Source organism: Carassius auratus, unplaced genomic scaffold (assembly GCF_003368295.1).
Source record: "Carassius auratus strain Wakin unplaced genomic scaffold, ASM336829v1 scaf_tig00002276, whole genome shotgun sequence".
NCBI lineage: Eukaryota > Metazoa > Chordata > Actinopteri > Cypriniformes > Cyprinidae > Carassius > Carassius auratus.
Window position 1 is genome coordinate 20380 of NW_020523436.1, and position 9621 is coordinate 30000.

A 9621-nucleotide genomic window follows, 5' to 3' on the forward strand; every position below is an offset into this window, starting at 1 on the left:
TTTAATCTTTTGGAAAATTTCACGAATTATATAATAATCTTTCATAAAAAAAAAAAAAAAAAAAAAAAGAGTCAATGCCCGATCTCTGAATCTTAGCAGGTTTAGGTCTGGTTAGTACTTTGATGAGAGACTGCCTAGGAATACCAGGTGCTTTAAGCTTTTGGGTTTTCTTTCCTACTAATATAATGTACTGGTGATTAGATTGGTCGGTCTTTAAATAGCCCTCTCTTTGCAGCAGTCTTGGCTTACGGTCATACCAACCTGGCTATGCCCCATCTCGTCTGATCTCGGAATCTAAGCAGGTTTGGGCCTGGTTGGTACTTGGATGGTAGACCGCCTCGGAATAACAGGTGCTGTAAGCTTTTTGGAAATTTTTCACTTAGTATATAATAATTTTGCCAAAAAATAGTCAATGCCCTGATCTCTGAATCTTAGCAGGTTTAGGTCTGGTTAGTACTTGGATTGGAGACCGCCTGGGAATACCAGGTGCTGTAAGCTTTTTGGACATTTTTCACTTAGTATATAATAATTTTGCCAAATAATAGAGTCAATGCCCGATCTCTGAATCTTAGCAGGTTTAGGTCTGGTTAGTACTTTGATGAGAGACTGCCTAGCAATACCAGGTGCTTTAAGCTTTTGGGTTTTCTTTCCTACTTATATAATGTACTGGCGATTAGATTGGCTGGTCTTTAAATAGCCCTCTCTTTGCAGCAGTCTTCGCTTACGGCCATACCAACCTGGCTATGCCCGATCTCGTCTGATCTCGGAAGCTAAGCAGGTTTGGGCCTGGTTAGTACTTGGATGGGAGACCGCCTGGGAATACCAGGTGCTGTAAGCTTTTTGGACATTTTTCACTTAGTATATAATAATTTTGCCAAAAAATATAGTCAATGCCCGACCTCTGAATATTAGCAGGTTCGGGCATGGTTTACTTCATGGATGGGAGACTGCCTGGGAATACCAGGTGCTTTAATCTTTTGGAAAATTTCACGAATTATATAATAATCTTTCATTAAAAAAAAAACAAAAAAAACAAAGAGTCAATGCCCGATCTCTGAATCTTAGCAGGTTTATGTCTGGTTAGGACTTTGATGAGAGACTGCCTAGGAATACCAGGTGCTTTAAGCTTTTGGGTTTTCTCTCCTACTTATATAATGTACTGGTGATTAGATTGGTCAGTCTTTAAATAGCCCTCTCTTTGCAGCAGTCTTGGCTTACGGTCATACCAACCTGGCTATGCCCCATCTCGTCTGATCTCGGAAGCTAAGCAGGCTTGGGCCTTGTTGGTACTTGGATGGGAGACCGCCTGGGAATACCAGGTGCTGTAAGCTTTTTGGAAATTTTTCACTTAGTATATAATAATTTTGCCTAAAAATAGAGTCAATGCCCTGATCTCTGAATCTTAGCAGGTTTAGGTCTGGTTAGTACTTGGATTGGAGACCGCCTGGGAATACCAGGTGCTGTAAGCTTTTTGGACATTTTTCACTTAGTATATAATAATTTTGCCAAAAAATATAGTCAGTGCCCGACCTCTGAATATTAGCAGGTTCGGGCATGGTTTACTTCATGGATGGGAGACTGCCTGGGAATACCAGGTGCTTTAATCTTTTGGAAAATTTCACGAATTATATAATAATCTTTCATTAAAAAAAAACAAAAACAAAGAGTCAATGCCCGATCTCTGAATCTTAGCAGGTTTATGTCTGGTTAGGACTTTGATGAGAGACTGCCTAGGAATACCAGGTGCTTTAAGCTTTTGGGTTTTCTTTACTACTTATATAATGTACTGGTGATTAGATTGGTCAGTCTTTAAATAGCCCTCTCTTTGCAGCAGTCTTGGCTTACGGTCATACCAACCTGGCTATGCCCCATCTCGTCTGATCTCGGAAGCTAAGCAGGCTTGGGCCTTGTTGGTACTTGGATGGGAGACCGCCTGGGAATACCAGGTGCTGTAAGCTATTTGGAAATTTTTCACTTAGTATATAATAATTTTGTCAAAAAATAGAGTCAATGCCCTGATCTCTGAATCTTAGCAGGTTTAGGTCTGGTTAGTACTTGGTTTGGAGACCACCTGGGAATACCAGGTGCTGTAAGCTTTTTGGACATTTTTCACTTAGTATATAATAATTTTGCCAAATAATAGAGTCAATGCCCGATCTCTGAATCTTAGCAGGTTTGGGCCTGGTTAGTACATGGATGGGAGACTGCCTGGGAATACCAGGTGCTTTAATCTTTTGGAAAATTTCACGAATTATATAATAATCTTTCATTAAAAAAAAAAAAAAAAAAAAGAGTCAATGCCCGATCTCTGAATCTTAGCAGGTTTAGGTCTGGTTAGTACTTTGATGAGAGACTGCCTAGGAATACCAGGTGCTTTAAGCTTTTGGGTTTTCTTTCCTACTTATATAATGTACTGGCGATTAGATTGGCTGGTCTTTAAATAGCCCTCTCTTTGCAGCAGTCTTCGCTTACATCCATACCAACCTGGCTATACCCGATCTCGGAAGCTAAGCAGGTTTGGGCCTGGTTAGTACTTGGATGGGAGACCGCCTAGGAATACCAGGTGCTGTAAGCTTTTTGGACATTTTTCACTTAGTATATAATAATTTAGCCAAAAAATAGAGTCAATGCCCGATCTCTGAATATTAGCAGGTTTGGGCCTGGTTAGTACATGGATGGGAGACTGCCTGGGAATTCCAGGTGCTTTAATCTTTTTGGAAAATTTCACGAATTATATAATAATCTTTCATTTAAAAAAAAAAAAGAGTCAATGCCCGATCTCTGAATCTTAGCAGGTTTAGGTCTGGTTAGTACTTTGATGAGAGACTGCCTAGGAATACCAGGTGCTTTAAGCTTTATGGACATTTTTCACTTAGTATATAATAATTTTGCCAAATAATAGAGTCAATGCCCGATCTCTGAATCTTAGCAGGTTTAGGTCTGGTTAGTACTTTGATGAGAGACTGCCTAGGAATACCAGGTGCTTTAAGCTTTTGGGTTTTCTTTCCTACTTATATAATGTACTGGTGATTAGATTGGTCGGTCTTTAACCCTCTGGGGACGGATTAGGCGGTACCGCCCAAAATGGCATACTTTTACAAATGTGTAGTTATCTCAAAAACTATTAATGCTAGAGAGATGCGTTTTTTTTTTTTTTGCCGTCTTCCTCAGATTCCGCTGAAAACAGCGGTGTCCAGTTTGTATATTAAACACTTCCCTTATTGCGCAATACCACTGCGTAAACAGGCCAATGAAAACGATTGTGCTAGGCAGATTCAACACGCAACAGCCAATGGAAAAATTGCCGCTGGGAGGAGTCTTTTTCTAACCCAATCAGAGGAAGGTTATGTCTTCTAGCGATTCAGAGGACTCTGTAGCTCTGCTGTAGCCTTGTAAAAGCTGGCTGGACTAAAGTAAAAGACATGTAATCAATAAGCGTTCAGAGAATCAGCATCAGGGTGGAGAAAGCAGAACGCGATCGGAGTGTTACAGAGAGCGATCGGAGTATTAGCGAGCACAAAGAGCTAAATTCGAGCGATCGGAGAATCAGCATCACGTGGAGAAAGCAGAAATTGATCGGAGTGTTAGCGAGCACAAAGAGATACATTCGAGAGAGATACAGCATTATTACAGAATTGTTTTATCAAAATGGCAAGCAGTAAAAGATTTACGGCAGAACAAGCTCTGGAACAATTACTGGAAAGGCCTGGAGAGGCCTTGCTTTGCTCACTGGCATGCCTAGGACTGTTTTTAAAAAAAGTTAATTATTTAATTGTTCTTTACACATTTGATTAAACAATAACACATTTCTGTCAAGCAAAGAGTTTGAAAAAATATATTTTCTTTGTTCAAAAACTGTTCTATATTGTGTGTTTTTCAGTAATAAATGACAAAAATCTAATTTTCGTTTTTGAAATTCTCTAGTTTATTGTAAAATTTTTCACTCATACTTCCTTTATATAAACATATTGCATGCATGCTTATGGTAGCTTAGGGTCTTCTGAATCCATAGATACCAAACACAGGGTGTTTCATCTCCTTTACATATGATTTATAAGCCCAAATATAAAAATAGAGAAAACAGACCAAAAAGGGCTTAGTCCCAAAAATAAAAAAAAACGCCTAGGACTGTTTGTAAATAAAGTTAATTATTTAATTGATCTTTACACATTTGATTGAACATTAACCCATTTCTGTCAAGCAAAGAGTTTGAAAAATATATTTTTGGGTCAAAAACTTTTAACTATTGTTGTGTGAGGTAGGATTTTCAGTAATAAATGACAAAAATCTCATTTTCGTCTTTGAAATTCTCTAGTTTATTGTACAATTTTTCACTCATACTTCCTTTATAGACATATTGCATGCATGCTCATGGTAGCTTAGGGTCTTCTGAATCCATTGATGCCAAATACATGGTGGTCCATCCTCATTACATATGGTTTATAAGCCGAAATGTAAAAATAGAGAAAACGGACCAAAAAGGGCTTAGTCCCCTAAGGGTTAAATAGCCCTCTCTTTGCAGCAGTCTTGGCTTACGGTCATACCAACCTGGCTATGCCCCATCTCGTCTGATCTCGGAAGCTAAGCAGGTTTGGGCCTGGTTGGTACTTGGATGTGAGACCGCCTCGGAATAACAGGTGCTGTAAGCTTTTTGGAAATTTTTCACTTAGTATATAATAATTTTGCCAAAAAACAGAGTCAATGCCCTGATCTCTGAATCTTAGCAGGTTTAGGTCTGGTTAGTACTTGGATGGGAGACCGCCTGGGAAAACCAGGTGCTGTAAGCTTTTTGGACATTTTTCACTAAGTATATAATAATTTTGCCAAATAATAGAGTCAATGCCCGATCTCTGAATCTTAGCAGGTTTAGGTCTGGTTAGTACTTTGATGAGAGACTGCCTAGGAATACCAGGTGCTTTAAGCTTTTGGGTTTTCTTTCCTACTTATATAATGTACTGGCGATTAGATTGGCTGGTCTTTAAATAGCCCTCTCTTTGCAGCAGTCTTCGCTTACGGCCATACCAACTTGGCTATGCCCGATCTCGTCTGATCTCAGAAGCTAAGCAGGTTTGGGCCTGGTTAGTACTTGGATGGGAGACCGCCTGGGAATACCAGGTGCCGTAAGCTTTTTGGACATTTTTCACTTAGTATAAAATAATTTTTCCAAAAAATAGAGTAAATGCCCGATCTCTGAATATTAGCAGGTTTGGGCCTGGTTAGTACATGGATGGGAGACTGCCTGGGAATACCAGGTGCTTTAATGTTTTTGGAAAATTTCACTAATTATATAATAATCTTTCATTAAAAAAAAGAAAAAAGAGTCAATGCCCGATCTCTGAATCTTAGCAGGTTTAGGTCTGGTTAGTACTTGAATGGGAGACCGCCTGGGAATAACAGGTGCTGTAAGCTTTTTGGAAATTTTTCACTTAGTATATAATAATTTTGCCAAAAAATAGAGTCAATGCCCGATCTCTGAATCTTAGCAGGTTTAGGTCTGGTTAGTAATTGAATGGGAGACCGCCTGGGAATACCAGGTGCTGTAAGGTTTTTGGACATTTTTCACTTAGTATACACTGTGTGCAGAATTATTAGGCAAATGAGTATTCTGACCACATCATCCTCTTTATGCATGTTGTCTTACTCCAAGCTGTATAGGCTCGAAAGCCTACTACCAATTAAGCATATTAGGTGATGTGCATCTCAGTAATGAGAAGGGGTGTGGTTTAATGACATCAACACCCTATATCAGGTGTGCATAATTATTAGGCAACTTCCTTTCCTTTGGCAAAATGGGTCAAAAGAAGGACTTGACAGGCTCCGAAAAGTCAAAAATAGTTGGATATCTTGCAGAGGGATGCAGCACTCTTAAAATTGCCAAGCTTCTGAAGCGATCATCGAACAATCAATCGTTTCATTCAAAATAGCCAACAGGGTCGCAAGAAGTGTGTGGAAAAACCAAGGCGCAAAATAACTGCCCGTGAACTGAGAAAAGTCAAGCGTACAACCGCCAAGATGCCACTTGCCACCAGTTTTGCCATATTTCAGAGCTGCAACATCACTGGAGTGCCCAAAAGCACAAGGTGTGCAATACTCAGAGACATGGCCAAGGTAAGAAAGGCTGAAAAACAACCACCACTGAACAAGACTCACATGCTGAAACGTCAAGACTGGGCAAAGAAATATCTCAAGACTGATTTTTCTAAGGTTTTATGGACTGATGAAATGAGAGTGAGTCTTGATGGGCCCGTGGCTGGATCGGTAAAGGGCAGAGAGCTCCAGTCCGACTCAGACGCCAGCAAGGTGGAGGTGGAGTACTGGTTTGGGCTGCTATCATCAAAGATGAGCTTGTGGGGCCTTTTCGGGTTGAGGATGGAGTGAAGCTCAACTCCCAGTCCTACTGCCAGTTTCTGGAAGACACCTTCAAGCAGTGGTACAGGATGAAGTCTGCATCCTTCAAGAAAAACATGATTTTCATGCAGGACAATGCTCCATCACACGCTTCCAAGTACTCCACAGCGTGGCTGGCAAGAAAGGGTCTAAAAGAAGAAAAACTAATGACTTGGCCTCCTTGTTCACCTGATCTGAACCCCATAGAGAACCTGTGGTCCATCATGAAATGTGAGATTTACAAGGAGGGAAAACAGTACACCTCTCTGAACAGTGTCTGGGAGGCTGTGGTTGCTGCTGCACGCAATGTTGATGGTGAACAGATCATAACACTGACAGAATCCATGGATGGCAGGCTTTTGAGTGTCCTTGCAAAGAAAGGTGGCTATATTGGTCACTGATTTGTTTTTGTTTTGTTTTTGAATGTCAGAAATGTATATTTGTGAATGTTGAGATGTTATATTGGTTTCACTGCTGAAAATAAATAATTGAAATGGGTATATATTTGTTTTTTGTTAAGTTGCCTAATAATTATGCACAGTAATAGTCACCTGCACACACAGATATCCTCCTAAAATAGCTACAACTAAAAACAAACTAAAAACTACTTCCAAAAATATTCAGCTTTGATATTAATGAGTTTTTGGAAATCAATGAGAACATGGTTGTTGTTCAATAATAAAATTATTCCTCAAAAATACAACTTGCCTAATAATTCTGCACTCCCTGTATAATAATTTTGCCAAATAATAGAGTCAATGCCCGATCTCTGAATCTTAGCAGGTTTAGGTCTGGTTAGTACTTTGATGAGAGACTGCCTAGGAATACCAGGTGCTTTAAGCTTTTGGGCCTTCTTTCCTACTTATATAATCTACTGGCGATTAGATTGGCTGGTCTTTAAATAGCCCTCTCTTTGCAGCAGTCTTCGCTTACGTCCATACCAACCTGGCTATACCCGATCTCTGAATCTTAGCAGGTTTAGGTCTGGTTAGTACTTTGATGAGAGACTGCCTAGGAATACCAGGTGCTTTAAGCTTTTGGGTTTTCCTTCCTACTTATATAATGTACTGGCGAATAGATTGGCTGGTCTTTAAATAGCCCTCTCTTTGCAGCAGTCTTCGCTTACGGCCATACCAACCTGGCTATGCCCGATCTCGTCTGATCTCGGAAGCTAAGCAGGTTTGGGCCTGGTTAGTACTTGGATGGGAGACCGCCTGGGAATACCAGGTGCTGTAAGCTTTTTGGACATTTTTCACTTAGTGTATAATAATTTTGTCAAATAATAGTCAATGCCCGATCTCTGAATATTAGCAGGTTTGGGCCTGGTTAGTACATGGATGGGAGACTGCCTGGGAATACCTGGTGCTTTAATCTTTTTGGAAAATTTCACGAATTATATAATAATCTTTCATTAAAAAAAAAAAGAGTCAATGCCCAATCTCTGAATCTTAGCAGGTTTAGGTCTGGTTAGTACTTGGATGGGAGACCGCCTGGGAATACCAGGTGCTGTAAGCTTTATGGACATTTTTCACTTAGTATATAATAATTTTGCCAAATAATAGAGTCAATGCCCGATCTCTGAATCATAGCAGGTTTAGGTCTGGTTAGTACTTTGATGAGAGACTGCCTAGGAATACCAGGTGCTTTAAGCTTTTGGGTTTTCTTTCCTACTTATATAATGTACTGGTGATTAGATTGGTCGGTCTTTAACCCTCTGGGGACGGATTAGGCGGTACCGCCCAAAATGGCATACTTTCACAAATGTGTAGTTATCTCAAAAACTATTAATGCTAGAGAGATGCGTTTTTTTTTTTTTGCCGTCTTCCTCAGATTCCGCTGAAAACAGCGGTGTCCAGTTTGTATATTAAACACTTCCCTTATTGCGCAATACCACTGCGTAAACAGGCCAATGAAAACGATTGTGCTAGGCAGATTCAACACGCAACAGCCAATGGAAAAATTGCCGCTGGGAGGAGTCTTTTTCTAACCCAATCAGAGGAAGGTTATGTCTTCTAGCGATTCAGAGGACTCTGTAGCTCTGCTGTAGCCTTGTAAAAGCTGGCTGGACTAAAGTAAAAGACATGTAATCAATAAGCGTTCAGAGAATCAGCATCAGGGTGGAGAAAGCAGAACGCGATCGGAGTGTTACAGAGAGCGATCGGAGTATTAGCGAGCACAAAGAGCTAAATTCGAGCGATCGGAGAATCAGCATCACGTGGAGAAAGCAGAAATTGATCGGAGTGTTAGCGAGCACAAAGAGATAAATTCGAGAGAGATACAGCATTATTACAGAATTGTTTTATCAAAATGGCAAGCAGTAAAAGATTTACGGCAGAACAAGCTCTGGAACAATTACTGGAAAGGCCTGGAGAGGCCTTGCTTTGCTCACTGGCATGCCTAGGACTGTTTTAAAAAAAAGTTAATTATTTAATTGTTCTTTACACATTTGATTAAACAATAACACATTTCTGTCAAGCAAAGAGTTTGAAAAAATATATTTTCTTTGTTCAAAAACTGTTCTATATTGTGTGTTTTTCAGTAATAAATGACAAAAATCTAATTTTCGTTTTTGAAATTCTCTAGTTTATTGTAAAATTTTTCACTCATACTTCCTTTATATAAACATATTGCATGCATGCTTATGGTAGCTTAGGGTCTTCTGAATCCATAGATACCAAACACAGGGTGTTTCATCTCCTTTACATATGATTTATAAGCCCAAATATAAAAATAGAGAAAACAGACCAAAAAGGGCTTAGTCCCAAAAATAAAAAAAACGCCTAGGACTGTTTGTAAATAAAGTTAATTATTTAATTGATCTTTACACATTTTATTGAACATTAACCCATTTCTGTCAAGCAAAGAGTTTGAAAAATATATTTTTGGGTCAAAAACTTTTAACTATTGTTGTGTGAGGTAGGATTTTCAGTAATAAATGACAAAAATCTCATTTTCGTCTTTGAAATTCTCTAGTTTATTGTACAATTTTTCACTCATACTTCCTTTATAAACATATTGCATGCATGCTTATGGTAGCTTAGGGTCTTCTGAATCCATTGATGCCAAATACATGCTGGTCCATCTTCATTACATATGGTTTATAAGCCGAAATGTAAAAATAGAGAAAACGGTCCAAAAAGGGCTTAGTCCCCTAAGGGTTAAATAGCCCTCTCTTTGCAGCAGTCTTGGCGTATGGTCATACCAACCTGGCTATGCCCCATCTCGTCTGATCCC

The 9621-nt window shown here is 39.4% G+C and overlaps 3 non-coding genes and 6 pseudogenes across 3 annotated transcripts; all 9 read left to right on the forward strand.

Moving 5' to 3' along the window:
• The first annotated feature begins 243 nt into the window (after positions 1-243).
• Positions 244-362, forward strand: LOC113069702 (uncharacterized; annotated as a pseudogene).
• A 357-nt stretch (positions 363-719) lies between these two features.
• Positions 720-838, forward strand: LOC113069668 (5S ribosomal RNA). Its single transcript, XR_003279786.1, has one exon. It is a non-coding gene; the product is annotated as a 5S ribosomal RNA (ribosomal RNA).
• Positions 839-1212: 374 nt separating this feature from the next.
• LOC113069698 (uncharacterized) lies at positions 1213-1331 on the forward strand (annotated as a pseudogene).
• A 508-nt stretch (positions 1332-1839) lies between these two features.
• Positions 1840-1958, forward strand: LOC113069699 (uncharacterized; annotated as a pseudogene).
• A 508-nt stretch (positions 1959-2466) lies between these two features.
• Positions 2467-2575, forward strand: LOC113069700 (uncharacterized; annotated as a pseudogene).
• Positions 2576-4530: 1955 nt separating this feature from the next.
• On the forward strand, positions 4531-4649 carry LOC113069705 (uncharacterized; annotated as a pseudogene).
• A 359-nt stretch (positions 4650-5008) lies between these two features.
• On the forward strand, positions 5009-5127 carry LOC113069675 (5S ribosomal RNA). Its single transcript, XR_003279793.1, has one exon. It is a non-coding gene; the product is annotated as a 5S ribosomal RNA (ribosomal RNA).
• A 2380-nt stretch (positions 5128-7507) lies between these two features.
• Positions 7508-7626, forward strand: LOC113069680 (5S ribosomal RNA). Its single transcript, XR_003279797.1, has one exon. It is a non-coding gene; the product is annotated as a 5S ribosomal RNA (ribosomal RNA).
• A 1949-nt stretch (positions 7627-9575) lies between these two features.
• Positions 9576-9621, forward strand: part of LOC113069713 (uncharacterized) — a 119-nt pseudogene continuing 73 nt past the window's right edge.